The following is a 16,447-nucleotide window of genomic DNA, read 5'->3' as shown; positions in this document are numbered from 1 at the left end:
GGATCTGATTGATTCCCCGGATCCCTCAGCAGTTCGTGAGCTGGATATGAATCATGTCCTCATTATTGTAGTGGGAATACTAAAAAACAGAAATTTCAGCCATTTACCAGGTTTGTCCAGCTGGTAAATAATGCAGACAATATATTGGGAGAAAAAACATTAGTGAAAAGTATTTACATGTCATCCTGTGAATATTTTTTAATTGCACAATGTACTCAAAATTATGGGTGATAATTCATTATAGCAATTACATTGTGAAATAAAATGCTATCCAATTATATAAAATTAAAAATGTTAAATAACACATAATATGTGTATTAAAATGATGGAAGGAAAATGAATATATTTACAATAAATAATGTTTAGAGTCTACATGATTAGTATGATGTATGAGTACTCAATCTTTCTTCTTACAGAGTCAGGGGAAAGTCTGTTTTTTTAGACTGTGATTGGTACAATCCCATTTGATTCAAGGGGGAAAATGACATTTAAACACAGCCACTCAGAAATTGTTCTCCATTCTAGTTTGTTACTAGATAACCAACTCCTGATTCCTAAGCAATAAACTTGACACTAACCCCCCCAACTTTTTTTAAGGAAATAAGAAAGGAGGTGCATAGTCTGGGCCACTTTGAAAGCAGGTTGGTATTTGAATTAAATGTATATAAAAATTTATAATTTTAAGTCTCATTGTTCTCAAAGTCCCAAAGTATGAGAACTTGAGGTGGCATGGCTGCCAGAGAGGGCAGCAGGTGGTGATATAATGCTACTGAGAGGAGAATGGAGGTCCACAAAGATGAGGCAAGAAGTCTAGAGAGTCATTGTAAGGGAGAGGGAGAAGGTCTGGGATGGAATCCTGGACCTTAACATTCAGTGACCAAGTTAAATGAGGCTGAGTAGTTAAAGGGACTCAGAGGAGAGACCTTAAAGGAAGAAACATGTTGAAACCACGGAAGAGCAATTTGTCTGATGTACCAGATGATGAGCTCATGAAGATGGACTTTCTTCTCCTTTCCCAGCTCTAACTTCTCCAAAGGGTATTGATAGTCAAAAAGCTGAACCTAGTGAAAAGTCAGAGGAAAAAGTACATGTTTCCTTTTTCCCTTGAAGGGAAATATTAAAGGAATGTATCATGTTGAATGCTCAGAGGTTAATTATGAAGAGAAGTTCAAGCTCGGGACAGGGTTAGGGTGTGGTCAGTGACACATTTACTTGGGCACAACATTTAAGAGGGTGCCAAAAACCTCAGTAATCAAGATAAATAATATTTAATTCAGTATTTTAAAAACTAAGAATTAATGAAAAAAATCCAATGAACAAGATACCAAAATTTTAAATAAATTCATGTTGTTTTACACACCAGATTATAGCTCAATGGGAAGACTCTCAACCCAGGTCCAGGAAGTCTGAGGGTTAACAATGGTGTAAAAACAGATTGGACAACACAGGAATTTATATGGTCAAATTTCATTAAATTCTGGAGCTATAATTGACTTTTCCATTTAGTTCAAATATGAGAGGATATTTTTGATAAATACAGATAGGGACACATATTTTTTTCCTTTTGCTTAGGGCTCCAATATAGCTTAGCAGCGCTGTTCCAGCCTCCAGATATTTGTTAGATAAGGCAAAATTCAGAAGGGAATGCCAGCAAGCTGAATACTTAAAGATGCTATGAAAAATAGGGAGTACTGGGCTCAGGGGCCACTCCCTAAACTGTGCTAAAAGATTGACAGAGTGACTATGGAGAGGAATTTAGAAATGCATTAAATAAATTTAATCTGATGTCCCCATTTTTGCAAGATGATTTTATTTTCAATAGACACCAAATAAAGAGCAAGAGATTTGAAAAAACTTAAATGACTTTGAAAGAGGACATGTAGGAAAAGCTATTGAGTAAAAGTCACTCCCTAGGAAATAACATGCTAATTAACGTACCCAGGATGTAGACATTTGAGAATTTAAATGAGCTCAAAAAGAGGAGAATACAAATAAGTTAAATAAGAAATTCAACACAACTTATGCAGTGATGTTATTGCTCATACTGTAAAGACAGATTAGAAATTCAGAGTTGAGAGATGGGACTGGATCAGCCTCCCTAAAGTGGTCAATAATAAATTAATATTTTATCTGGAATCCATATTACTGAGGTTGGATAGTCCTCCATTTTAAGAGACAATGTATCTCTTAACTTGTTGTCTTCAGAACTTGAAATTTTACATTTTCACCTGTTTTGAGTCAAAAGCTTTTGTAGATAATTTTTAAAGATTCAGTATTAATTTAAAAAATTTTGTGGTATAGTTGACACGCACTGTTACATTAATTTCAGGGGTACAACATATTGATGCTATGCCCATCACAAGCGTAGCTACCATCTGTCACCAGACCACGCTATTACAATACCATTACCTATAGCCTCTATGCTATACCTTTCATCCTCATAACTTATTCATTCCATAACTAGTATTTAAAATTATTATCATTTACTTATTAACCTCAAAGTATATTCTTCTTAAATGTTATTAGATGCTTTGTTATAAATAAATGGGTAATGCTTCAAACACATGTCTCTCCAGAGATCTGCAACAGGGATTTTGATAGGCTTCCTGACTCCTAGTTGCTTGGGCAGGTAAGTGATCGTACCCATCAGTGTCTTTCCACAGCTTGGTTTCAAACATAAAGAGTTGTTCCAGGGTCACAGTAGTCTTAACTGAAGATAATAAGAAATGTTTGTGGTTAGGTGAAAGGCCTCTGACTACTTTGGGTGCAACCTTTGTTAATCAGCGGTTTCCTGTGTACAAATGGTTTGGAAATTGGAAATTATTCAGGAAATTGCCCAAAAATGACAAAATGGCTTCATATTTTAATGTCAAGTAGTTTAAATAATTGTACTGGAGACATACAAAACCCAGAGGTCAGTTTTGAATCATACAATTGAGTTATATACTTCAGTGTCTAGAATCTATTCTACTAGAAGAAGCTGAGAATTTAATCACATACAGAGGAAGACAGATTAAACAATAATTTGATTTTAAAAAATCACATGGTTACAAAAAAATGATTTGATCTGTGAAATGGAGTAGATACCACAAACAATATAGTCTTCACAACCTAGATTGAAGGGCGATTTCAAAGACAAAATAACCTATGACTGTGCAGTACAGGTAAAGTTATCAAAAAATCTGGAAAAGTCTGAGTGAGCATTTCTGAATTTAGCATGATAACCCTCAGGTACATTCTTGACCATGACAACAGGAGTTACCTACACTGGATTTTCCCACCTTTTAAGTGGTCAGACACTTATCTTGAATTGCTCGATTATAAAATGAAGACTTTTCTATAACTGAATATATAGGTTTCATTTGTTCATTTGTTGAATATATATAGGTTCATTTGTTGCAAGAGAATTCTCTCGTATGAGTCATGACATATATTACAAACACAGAGGATTTGAGACAACCAGAAAGAACAAGCATTCCTGGTTCAAGAACTAAGATGATTCTAGGCTATCAACTAAGACACAAGACATCCTTACTCTGTTTGCACTATCAATGTTCAGCTCCATGTAAAAGAGTGGACATTTGGATAGAATTATACCTGGTGTTAGAGCAGTGGTAAGACATATAAACCAGCAGTGTAAGACATATAAACTTGGACTTTATGTCTGGTGTCTATTGCATCTTCTTCTTATGGAAGGAGAAAGTACAATTCTATTTTCAGAATTCCGTTGAATATGCTTCTTCATTTTCTTCTTGAAAATAGAAGAATAAGTAGGGGCACCTGGGTGGCTCAGTGGGTTAAAGCCTCTGCCTTCGGCTCAGGTCATGATCCCAGGGTCCTGGGATCAAGCTCCACATCGGGCTTTCTGCTCAGCAGGGAGCCTGCTTCCTCCTCTCACTGCCTGCCTCTCTGCCTACTTGTGATCTCTGTCAAATAAATAAAATAAAATAAAATAAAATAAAATAAAATAAAATAAAATAAAATAAAAAGAAAATAGAAGAATAAGTAAATTTGAAAACCAGTCTCATTGACTGTCAGCCTCAGGATTCTGGCAGTTCTTTGTTTAGGTCATTTGAAGAATAATGAAATTAATCTAAGTAGAGGGAAAAATCTGTAACCACCAAGGGAGAAATGGCTAATCTGAGTGGCAGAGGAGCAGACAGGGAAAGGCCAAAGGGGACAGAGACTTAATGAGACAATGAAAGTCATGCACTCAAAGGTGACCCATTCCTGTCACACCTAAATCTTCAGTAAGAAATATCAGTCTCACAAAAGGCCTAGTGCATGTTGATTTCTTATGGAAAAATGTGACCTATGTCTGGACTGATATTCACAAAATAGAACATTATATATGAATCAAGAAGCCTGGCACGTAAGAGAGGGCCAGCTCCTAGGGTTTGTGGAAAATGCTGAAAGGGCTTTGAAGTCCTAAAGAGATCTGAAGATACCTGACATTGCAAGAGACAAGAGGGCTCCAGCGAACTTATGGATTACAAAAGAAATTGCAGCTGTGTACATAATTTTATACATTTGTTAAAAACAAGACAACAGACCCTAAATCAAGTTGCTTATTCTAAACTCCACATCACCATACCAAGACAGAGTTTCTCCTCTCCCAGGAATGGAATCTTAGGCCGGTTCCACAGGAACCCCAGTGTACCCCTGCTGCCCTCAAAGAAAATAACCCTGCAATAACCAGTTTTTGCTTAATATAACTTCTTTGTTCCTGCTCCCTTTGCCTATAAAAGTCTTCCATTCTGTGCAGTTCCTTAAAGCGCCTTTATGTCTGCTAGATGGGATGTTACCCAATTCATGAATCATTGAATAAAAGCAATAAAATCTTTAAAAATTACTCAGTTGAATTGTGTTTTTTAACAGTTTAAAAAATTTAAATCACCTCCAAGTAAGAGTTGTAAGAGTTATGGAAGAAACATGGAGTTGCAAACTCATAAGTGAATCTTTTTTACCCCGTTCTTTCAGCTTCAGGAATCAACATGAGGAAGCAGGGCTTTCATTCTGTTCCCCAGAATGATACAGTTAAAAGCAACTTTTACCTCAGTGAGATTCTATGTTGCATTATAAGTAAGTGCCATTTGGTTATTAAAACAGAACTTGTGTAGATAATAAAGGACCTGAAAATAAAAACAAAATAAACACATACCCATGGAAATGTACAACCCTTGTTTTAGTTTCTCTTGGTTTTGGTTTGACTTCAAAGAATCACCTACAGGAATATTTTTATCATGTAATCCCGATGTCAGGGTAAGGTTGCAACAGAGAGAACTACAGTGTTTGGCAACGGAAAGACCTTTCTAGGGTAGAAGAATGAAGGCAGACTATTATAAGAATGCTTTTCTTTTAGATGTAGAGAATGTTTTTCCCTTCCAGTTGTCTCTTTGACCAGAGAGAAGAGTACATCAAGGAAAATGGCCGTCCTGCAACAATCTTTACCCCTTCGGCTTTGACTACAGACAGTTCCATTTCTTGCCTGAGGAACTCATCGGGGTCTTGGGTTTAAACCTCTCATGTCAATCATCAAGTTTCTCTTTATGATTTATGATCATATTTTCGCTTCAATGCTTTTCTACCTCCAGATTCAAAAAGAAAGAAGTCTTCAGTGCTCTGCTTTCACTACTCCTTATTCCATCTGATATTTTCTTGGCTTTATCTATTCGTTCCCTTTTACCTACTTAGTTATATTTTAATAGCTTACAAAAATTATTTAACTCGCTGGTTTCTTATTTGGTTTGTAAGTTTATACTACATAATTTTTTTATTTGCCAAGTCACTTTATCTCAAGCATATTACACCTAACAACCTTTTTCTTCATATATTATGACCAATTGAAATTCTTTCACATACTATTGGTTTAATTATAGAAAATCATAATTTTATGCTTTGTCAGAATCAGAGGTATGTTTTTGAAATTAGACATATTTTGCACAGCCTGGGACGGAGACCAGAGTCACTGCAGTATGCACTGCTGTTAACTATGATGGATGGTAAGGAACTTGGGGAGCGTGGCCAACCATGGTTCACAAACAGGCATTTTATTTTTTATTTTTTTATTTTTATTTTTTAAAGATTTTATTTATTTATTTGACAGAGAGAGATCACAGTAGGAGAGAGGAAGGGAAGAGATCACAGAGAGAGAGGAAGGGAAGCAGGCCCCCCGCCAAGCAGAGAGCCCGATGTGGGACTCGATCCCAGGACCCCGAGATCACAACCCGAGCCGAAGGCAGCGGCTTAACCCACTGAGCCACCCAGGCGCCCCCCACAAACAGGCATTTTAGTCCTGTATCATTCATGTCAACCTGACAGAAATTCAGAAAGAGTGGAATGTTTGTTTTGTTTGTTTGTTTTCTTCTTTTTTTCTTTGGGCTGGGGAGCGAGAATAGAAGGTAGAGAGAAATAAAAGTACTACCCACTTCCATATATGCTTTTTTCATTTTTGACATTGACACGTTTTGTGCAGTGGAGGGTGCTTATAAAGTAATCATCTAAATTGGGGCTGGGTTGATGTCAGGTAGAACCCAAAGTATTTTTACACTAGTAGGTTCTAAAAACACAATTAAGACAGTAAGATCATAGTTATATATCATGAATTATAACCATTGATCTCAGAATTTTATTATAAAGTTCTGCAAATGTGAACACATGGTCAGTATTGTAATCTCCAAAAAGTAATGGCAGCTATCTCAGAAGTCAGAGGATGTTGTGATGTGATCAAAGAGACAAAGGACATTTGCCACATCAAATACGACACCCCCCACGGTGAAAGAAACATGATTAAGCAGGGAAAGAATCTATTTAATAAATGTAATGATATGAAAGAAGCAGAAATTTCCTCTAATTTATAGTAATGCTGCATATATCTTAGAGGTCATTTTTTTTTTTTTTTCCTTTGAAGAATACTGTTAGTGAAGTAGAAAGCAAAACCCAGACTGGAGTAAAATGTAGGCAATGTATGCATAGGACATGTTCTCATGTCAGAACATGGGAAGACCGTTTGCCACTCAAAAATAAGAAAGCAAAAAAAACTTTTAAATAGGCAAATAAAAGGACTTCCTTTTCCTTGACTTCCAAAATGGCAAAGTAAGGACCTCTGAAAAATCCGTTTCTCCATAAAAACAGTGAGAACGTTAGTAAAAGTTGTCAAAAATCAACTTTCAGAACTTTGAAAACTAACCAAAAGTTTGTAACAATCTGAGGAAGATTTACTCAGTAAGTGGCTAAATCTGGGTAAGAACAGGGAGCTTTGGGGCACCTGGGTGCTCAGTGGGTTAAGCCTCTGCCTTCAGCTCAGGTCATAGTCTGGGGGTCCTGGGATTGAGCCCCGCATCAGGCTCTCTGGTCAGCAGGGAGCCTGCTTCCTCCTCTCTCTCTGCCTGCCTCTCTGCCTACTTCTGATCTCTCTCTCTCTGTCAAATAAATAAACAAAATCTTTAAAAAATGTAGACACGAACCTAACCCAGAACTCTGACCTTGTTCCTATTTCAGCAACACCATCATTCATGACTCTACTTCCTCTGCGCACAGTAAATTCTATGCTTCTTGCACATGCCATATCTTTGGGGCTTCCCTTCCATTCCAGCTGTTTGAATGCCTCCTCCTTATTCTTCTGTTCTCCCCCATCAGAGTTGATGTGCATGGGCATGAAAAAAATAGTCAGAAATATTTTTCATCTGAGAAACCAAGGACAAGGCAGAGAATTCTCATGAAGGCAGTTCTGGGATTCAGAGTGTTAGATGAAACTGAGAACATGGCAAGGCAGAGTAACACAGGCCCTAGGGCTCTGTGTTGGAGAAAGAATGAAATCAAATCAGGAACAGACAAGGGAGACCTAGATAATGACCCAGAATAGTTTTATAGTACCTGCAGTTTACCTGCATTGGATGGCAACTGACTGACTATGTCGTGTACCTTCTTGAAGGTCCAGGGCCTTGACAGACAAAAACTTTATTTGTATTTTAGAAGGAGTAGTGCTTGCTGTGTTATATGCCCAGGAACAATTATACCCTTAAACAAGTGTTGGGCATTACAATTTAAAAGTGTTCTTTATATATTATGATATCACAATTGATTATCATAACTCGGTCATTAGACTTATTGTTATTATTACTAACAATAATGACAAAACAAACTCAAGGAGGCTAAGTGAACCGACCAGGGTCACACACTAGTATATGCCAGAGCTGTGCCCAAACCTTCTGACCCCAGGCTCTTTCTTTGTGTGAAATCATCTTGCAAAGCTTTGTTTCCCACAAAGTGTATTTCAGGCATTATTCAGTAGGTTGGGGGAAGAGTCATTTTGTAGATACAGAGGTTCTTCCTTGGTACTCTGAACTCAAAACAGTGAATGGATGATGTATTCATTTGTTTACTTGTTCATTCCTTTATTCCCAGCTGGAATCCCAAGTCATATCTAAGAACATTTATTCCAGGGTCCAGACATTCTGAGCACCATATCAAAGAAGGGAGCCAAGGGAGTGACCAAGGAGAAACCACAGCGGCAGCAAGAACGGTAATAAAAGATGAAAACCCGGAGGAAAACCTCAAAAGCTGTGAGAGAGTTTCAAAGGACAGAAGCAGAGAAGGGTGTCATTGATGCTGAGAGTCAAATAAAATTATAACCAAACAGTGCTCATTGGATTTGGCAACATGGAAGCAATTCTCAGTCTTAGAGAAAAGCTTCTGTAAACGTTTTTGGTCAGAAGCCAAACTACAGTAGATTAAGGAGTGCAGGAATATGTTCTAGAAGGCACTATAGATGCAGGCTACTGTTTCCGGTGCCCCAACTATCAGTCGGAGAGGTCTGTGGGCAGTTAGGGGGCTCCGCACTCCCTAGACCTGGGGCCAGGTCAGCTTCAGTGACTTCTTTATACCTGGGTATGGGAAAAAAGGAAAAAAAGTTGTGAGATTTTTTTTTTTAAGATTTTATTTATTTATTTATTTATTTTGATAGGCAGAGATTACAAGTAGGCTGAGAGGTCGGCAGAGAGAGAGGAGGAAGCAGGCTTCCTCCCTGAGCAGAGAGCACAATGCGGGGCTCGATCCCAGGACCCTGGGATCATGACCTGAGCCGAAGGCAGAGGCTCTAACCCACCGAGCCACCCAGGCGCCCCTGAGATTTTTTATATAAACATAAACAAAAAAAATTTTTTTAAAAGATTTATGTATTTATTTTAGGGGCATCTGGATGGCTCAGTTGGTTATGTGTCAGCTCAGGTCATGGTCCCAGGGTCCTGGGACTGAGCTCTTCATGGGGCTCCCTGCCTGCTGTGTTCCCTCCCTTGCATGCTCTCTCTCTCTCTGTCAAATACATTTTTATCTTAGAGAGCAGGGAAGGGGCAAAGTGAAAGGGAGAGAGAGGATCTCAAGCAGACTCCCTGCTGAGCCCAGAGCTGGACCTCAGGACCCTGAGATCATGACCTGAGCCAAAACCAAGAGAGAACACTCAACAGACTGACCCACCCAGGTGCCCCCCAAAAGTTTTTTTTTAAATATAAAACTTGCTTTTAGCTGAATTTCAAATTTCTTTATTGTAAATAAACATTTTAGAAAGCAGGACTTATTTTCTATGCTTCTGTATTATAAAGGATTTTGTCATTTAAGAGCAAATTTTTCTGGATATAGTTTTATTAAAACATGATCATTTGTCCACCAAATGGTCCTAAAGAAAGGGCAGATTACTTTTTCCTATGAGCCTTTACTTTTCTATGTCGTGAAGGATCAGGTAACAGGAACACAACACAACACGAGGACATATAGCATTTTATGAGATGAATTCCAAAGCAGCAGAAAATAAAATTATCAGTGAGTAATGAAATAGAAGAAGAGAAATATGGATCTGTAGTTGCTGTTCAGAGTCTCAGAAATCTAATCATCACTTCAGTGAAACAAATAAATCTTAATGAATCATCTAGTACTCCCTTGAGATTTCATTACATAAATATTTAAAAGCAGGTAACTTCGGCACCTCTGCACCAACTCTTTTTTGTGGCCTAAAGTGTTGGGAAAAATCTAATACCTGTTCTTTTCCTGCCTAAAGTATTGGAAGATTATAACATAAGCTTATGATACAAGCACATTTGCTGTACTTCCTCCATGATGATTCATTGTCCAGACTGTTGAGGAGCGGAGAGCATCTTTTGAAGGTAAATATTCAAGGAGAGAGGTGGTCTCTTCACATAAATGTCCAGCACGTGCAAATCCCAGAAAAGTTACATAGTAAATACATTGACATAAAAACTTCTTAACAAGCTAGTCCTGATTTTCATTGTCTACTTTTCTTAAAATACTGTGTGATTTTTTGAGATTATTTTGCAACCCAAACATTCTCTTTTATTCGTAATGTACTAAAGCTTCGTGCAACTAAATCTGATTATGAGTAAGTAGGCTAAATTATTTACTTGTAATGTGCAGTGAAATTCTGAGCTGACTCAGTTTTGAAAATAATTCTGATTTCTTTTACTTACAGATGTTAAATCTTTTGGTGGAAAAGACATGATTATGTTGAGAGCAGGAACTCCTGCTGACACACTGATACCAACGGGGGTTAGTGGCCAGTGTGGGAAAGATGCTGCTTTGATTCTGCCACGAAAGGAGCGAGGTTAAAAGGAGGAAACAACAGGACTTGATAAAGCGCAGAACTTGAACAGAATCAAGAACTTCGGGGAAAGGATTAGCCATTGCAAAGAGGGATATATGCTTCTCTGAGAGAAAGACGAAAGGGGAGAAATGAATTCACAGAAGCCCAGTTTTGTGAAGGACGGGAAAGAGACAGTTTGTTGTAAATAACCTTAAATTTCTTAACATTTCTGTAGGCCACTGGCAAGAAGGGGTGTAGTCATGGAATTGAGGGGTTTGGAAAAAAAAAAAAAGCAAGTTTAGAGAAGCTGTTTAACATGATGCAACAGATGCAACAGAGTCCTGGAGAAAAATTTCCCAGCAGTAGAAAAGGTCCAGGTAACCTGGCAAAGCAGGGCACAAACCATTCAGGATAGTGTTGCGATTTGAACCATTAGCTTTTATAAACGTACCCAAATGCAGAAACCAAAACCCTAAAGCAAATTAGAGATTACCACGTTGCTTGTAGTAAAACGGACATAAGTGTGAACTTTTGGCCACGTTCCAATTATGTGAACCATGCACTTGCAGGTACTCAGTGGTGTGCCTGGAATAAATGAAGGAACACGAGTGGATAAATATGTGCATTATATATGTTGTGTTCCCTCTGGGAGTTCATTATCAAGATGACCACAATAGCCTATTGTCTTGGCTTTTTGTTGATAATGGCTACAGAGAAAAATATGCCAACGTTTTGCAGAATTCATGGCCATCTGGAGAAAAATAGTCACTATTTCCTTTTTTTTTAATAGTCACTATTTCTTAATGGGAGGATTCTAAATATGTATGGTTATAATTTGGAAATTAGTAGAAGCTTTATTGCTTCTTTCCTTCCGGACTCAAATTTCTTATCTAAGAAAGACAGCTAATAATATTGGTAATTTGTGCTATTTCCAGGTACCATTCTAAGCATTTCACTTCTAGTGTATATAGTACCTAAAAGATAGGTATTACATTCACCTTTATTTTATAGGTGAGAAAACAAAGGAATAGAACAGTTAAGAAGGTCAAATTCATTTGTCAAAAAAAAAAAAAAAAGCCACTTTTCAAATCCAAATCATTAGACTACAAGCCTACATACCTAAAACCATGGTAAATATCTATTTACATACTTAAAAGAGTTCCTTTGGAATTCTGAAATTTAAAAGGTCATTGGAGCATAAAACTATAGTCATCAAGAAGGATTTATAAGAAAGTCTTCAATATCCACAAAATTCAGAAAAAAGCTAACTTCTCAGGGGGATAAAAGTAAAAAGAAAGACACTTGAATGGGATCAGAGGCAAATGAAGTCACGGATCCTTGTGAGGCATCTTTCTTCTTGTTTTCAAATCCAGAATGCACAGAGCCCAGGAATCAGAGAATGTGCCAAGGTACCCTCAGATTCGCAACATAAACTTCACACAAGCATTTTTTAAAAAAATATATTTATTTGACAGACAGAGATCACAAGTAGGCAGAGAGGCAGACAGAGAGAGAAGGGGAAGCAGGCTCCCTGCCGAGCAGAGCCCAATGCGGGGCTTGATCCCAGGACCCCGGGACCACGACCCGAGCCGAAGGCAGAGGCTCCAACCCACTGAGCCACCCAGGTGCCGCTTCACATAAGCTTTTGCAACATGATTTCCTCACTGACAGTTATGATGATACATAAAATGTATCTTTTTGTTAGAGCACAAAACTAGTATATCTTTAAGTTAAAATTTAGGATTAACAAAACCTTCCCTCATTGTATGCTGTGACCCCAGCCTTCCAAGGATGGGTAGTACCTTTCCTCTATCATTGAAAGTATACTATAGGAAATTTTGAAAAGCACTGTTCAAGGGCAATAATTATGTGTAGCAAATTTATCTAGGAATTAAAGCTAAAATATTTTTATCTTTAGGAAAATATTTTAAAAGCCACAAAGAATTTTAAAACATGGAGACGTAATTCCTTCATCTCTGCTTCTTGGTCGGTAGAATTACCCATGAGCTGGAAGGGCTTCAGTGTGCATTATAGGGAAGAGAGTGCACAGTCCAGATCATTGTAATAATTAATTTGCCATCGCTACTCTGTACCGAGAATACCAGTGCAGAAAGAGCCCACGACGTAATTGCTGACAAATATGCTGTGTGTATTGAAAACCAGAAAATTTGCAGCTGCCGCCCAGACTTCCCCATTGTGCAGACTGACAATGAGCCACAAAAGGGACATGAGGTAAATGTAGGGTGTACGCTGCAAGCCATTTTGATCAAATATCTGGGGGGACAATTTAATATGAAATATCAGCTGGTAGAAGACAGCAGCTGCCCATTTCGAGGGATGACTCAAGCTAAAAACTTTAGCTCCTATTTTATAATGAAAGATTGACAATATGTCAACCTTCATTTGGGGGACGCTGGGGGAAATGCTGGGTTTGCATGTGTAAGGGGTATGCATGCAAACTTCCAAAGATCTGAAGCAACGGTTTTTCTCAATCTTGTCAGAAGTTATTTAGAAATCCAGTATGCAGAATCTGCCTTAGGTGACTTCTCGTTATTTCTAAATCTTTCTGTATACATAGCTTGGACTCCCAGAGACAGAAATCTCAGTTTCTCTTACGTAGACCTCTACAGTCCTCAGTTCAGCCCAGATGGACCTCATTTATAGAGTGACTGGATATATCCAATTCCTGTACTTTCTGAGATGTTGGCAGCACTAATGAACTTGCTTCTGGGCTCCGGCCACTACCAGCTTCGCTTGGAGCTTTCTGTGGCCTGGGAGTGGATTACTTCCCAGCTTCTAGAATTTTGTTGCTGTCACCTCTGCTTCTGATCTTCTTGTTCCCGTGGGTAAAAGCCCTTATAAACATATCTGTCCATTTGATCCAGCAATGTTACCTAGAGGTCCTGCTAATCTTTAATGGAAAATATTTGGACAAGGGAAATCTCTTTTAAATGTCAAAATTCTGAATATTTGCACAGTAATGAAGGAGGGAATTTGAAGACTAAAGATCTTGGAGTTCATCAACTTCCACTGCATCTAAGGGGAAATAAAAATCATCCAGTTTTTTATGACTCTCAGATTCCTGTAGGATATGAGGTTTATAGAATTGCTTCTATTTTCACATCAGGACTTTTCAATCCATTCGAAAATTCATTTCTCTCTGAATTTTGCTTCTGTGACTCTTTCCCATTAAATGTCTGGCTGGTGAGGCTGTGGGCTGGCCCAGTACGCAGGCCCAAATCCACTGACATCCAGGAAGTCCAGACAGCCATGTGTCTGCTGCTGCCTGAGGATCTGGCCAAGTGTGCTGTATCTGAGGGAACCAAGGCTGTCACCTACTACACCAGCTCTAAGTGACCCGGGCCTAACATGAATAAAGGGTAGACTACTAAAAAAAAAAAAAAAATGATGATGATGAGGAGGAGAGGGGGCAAAGAGACTCTCAAGGCAGGCTCCACGCTCAGCACAGACCCAATATGGGGCTCATCTCAAGACCCTGATCATGACCTGAGCCAAAATCAAGAGTTGGGGGGCACCTGGGTGGCTCAGTGGGTTAAAGCCTCTGCCTTTGGCTCAGGTCATGATCCCAGGACCCTGGGATGGAGCCCCACATCAGGCTCTCTGCTCGGCGGGGAGCCTGCTTCCTCCTCTCTCTCTCTGCCTACTTGTGATTTCTGTCTGTCAAATAAATAAATAAAAATCTTTAAAAATAAAAAAAAAAACACATCAAGAGTTGGATGCTTAACTGACTGAGCCACTCGAGTGCTCCCCGCTATTGTCATTTCTAAATCAAGTGTGTTCACAAGTTCACAAGTGTGTTCACAAGTAGCTGAGATGCTTCAACCATTTCCCCACTGTCTCCCTCCAGTCTTTCTTCAGTGAAGCGCGAGACCTCTTCCTTCCTGCATCCCTTCCCTTCTTCCCTTTTACCTTCCCTCCCCTCCCTTCCTGCTCCCCTCCCTATGCCTCCCTCTCTTTCTGTATTTCTTTCTACTAAACTGATACAGATCATATTCTGCTGTGCACATGTTTTGTTCCTTTTTCTACCCAAGGATCTTCCACTACCATCAACTCTTCAGTGAGAATACATTTTAATGACTAATGTTTGACCATGTACACTTTACACAATCCTTTTATTTCACACCTTTCTTTCCCCCTCCCACTGTAAACCATGCATGTTTGCTGCTGCCTTCCTGACAGGGATACTTAGTCCCTCGCTAAGTGTTTCACTTTCACTCCATAGTCCCCAAACTTTCACTCCATAGTCCCCAACCTTCTCCTTCTCTTGGTCTTAATCCTCTTTTGCTTTCACCCTTTGATCTCTCAGTCTCTACAACATTTGATCCTTTGCCTGATAATCTTAGGTACACTCTCATCAATTAAAAAAACCAACAACTCAAAAACACTTTGACTTTCTGTCCCCTCAGAGCATTGTTCTAAGTCCTTTTCCCACAACTGACGTGCACCAGATCTCATTTTCTGGTTTCCCCAGCTCCTCTTTAAACTCTTCCAATCAAACTTTTGTTGCCTCCCCTCTATCGAAGATGAACTCAAAGGCAACCATAAGCTTCCTAGTAGGGTCAGGAGCCTGAACCTGGCCAGTGGTCCTTCAACGGTCTTCCTCTTCCTCAGCATCCTTCAAAATACTATAATCCTTGGCTCTATGGCTTGTCTTCCTAGAGCTCCCCCCGCCCCTCACTGCTTTTACATCTTCTTCTCTACTAACTCCCACTTCATTTCTACCCCATTTGTCTTACACTTCGTTTTTTCCTGTAGCAACCAAGTCAAGTGTCATGGAAATTTCTGAACTTGAATTCTAGTCCTCCCACCGGGGTCTACAGCTCTGTTTACTATTATCTTCTACTTGCTACCAATTATAGTTAGAATCAGAAGTAGGTATCAGTATAAGTTGACTGATGCCTATCTATAATTAAATACCTTTCATTTTTATGAAACTGATCTATTGATGCATCTGTATATTTATATCTGTTTATTTCTTTCTATATATCAAAAGAAAGAAAAGCAGCCTGAAGGCTATCAAATATAACTAAAAAAAGAAATCAATGAGAATCAAAGAGCTTATTCAACCAATATCTTAAATGTATGGGAAAAGAAGGACATGAATAAGGACTACCAAAAAAACTCTTTAGCAAATAGATTCCAAGACATTTTTGTGTAATATACAAATGGAATAGTGAATCCCCTGTTAATATATAGATTTATGAAAGTCTATGTAAAAATAAAGTGAAAGATAAAATTCATGTAAAATAAAATAAGCAGTTTGGAGTCAAGTAAAGTTTATGAGATAAATTATATTTCTCTTGAGTTTGGTTTAGCAGACAAAATAGACCTTAATTTTATACCTAGTTGAGTTTGTATTATTGAGTGTATAGAGTCCATGGTAGCTAGGTCCTAGGTAAAGTCTGCCTCATCACCCCTTATAATGATATCTGTCTACAAATTAAATTTTGCAACCATAAAATAATGTAGTTGAAAGGCTTATGCCCAAATGTTTCTGGCGTAAGTAAAAATATGAGTACCTAAGTTTTGGAAGGTTGTCTTAGAAAGGATGACAAAAGTTGTTTAGAGTTTAGGGTCTGGTCTAAAGAGTTAGCATTTAGAGTATGGTCTTCAGGGAAGATTAACAGTCCTTGTTCTCAAGGGTTTTTGTTTTCTTTGATCTTTTACCATATCTCTTTGGAAAAATATCTTCAACAATATCCCATAGTCCTTTGTTATTATTATTTCTTGCCATTCCTTTTTCCTGATAAAGAGCCACTTTGTGTTTTCATATGTTGAAGGGTATAATTCTCCCCTGTAAGTACATATAACAAAGACTATACAGAAGGTAACACA

General features: G+C 38.3%; 1 long non-coding RNA gene across 1 annotated transcript in view; it reads right to left on the bottom strand.

The window, feature by feature from the left end:
* Positions 1-8,400: 8,400 nt before the first annotated feature.
* The window catches only part of LOC131833085 (uncharacterized), a 52,596-nt gene continuing 44,549 nt past the window's right edge, over positions 8,401-16,447 (bottom strand). Inside the window, exon 6 of the long non-coding RNA XR_009354312.1 lies at positions 8,401-8,885. This is a non-coding gene — a long non-coding RNA (uncharacterized LOC131833085). The remainder of the gene's footprint in view (positions 8,886-16,447) is intronic.

This window comes from Mustela lutreola, chromosome 6, assembly GCF_030435805.1.
Source record: "Mustela lutreola isolate mMusLut2 chromosome 6, mMusLut2.pri, whole genome shotgun sequence".
NCBI lineage: Eukaryota > Metazoa > Chordata > Mammalia > Carnivora > Mustelidae > Mustela > Mustela lutreola.
Note: the sequence above shows the minus strand (reverse complement) of the source record. Positions and strands in the feature narration are given on the sequence as shown.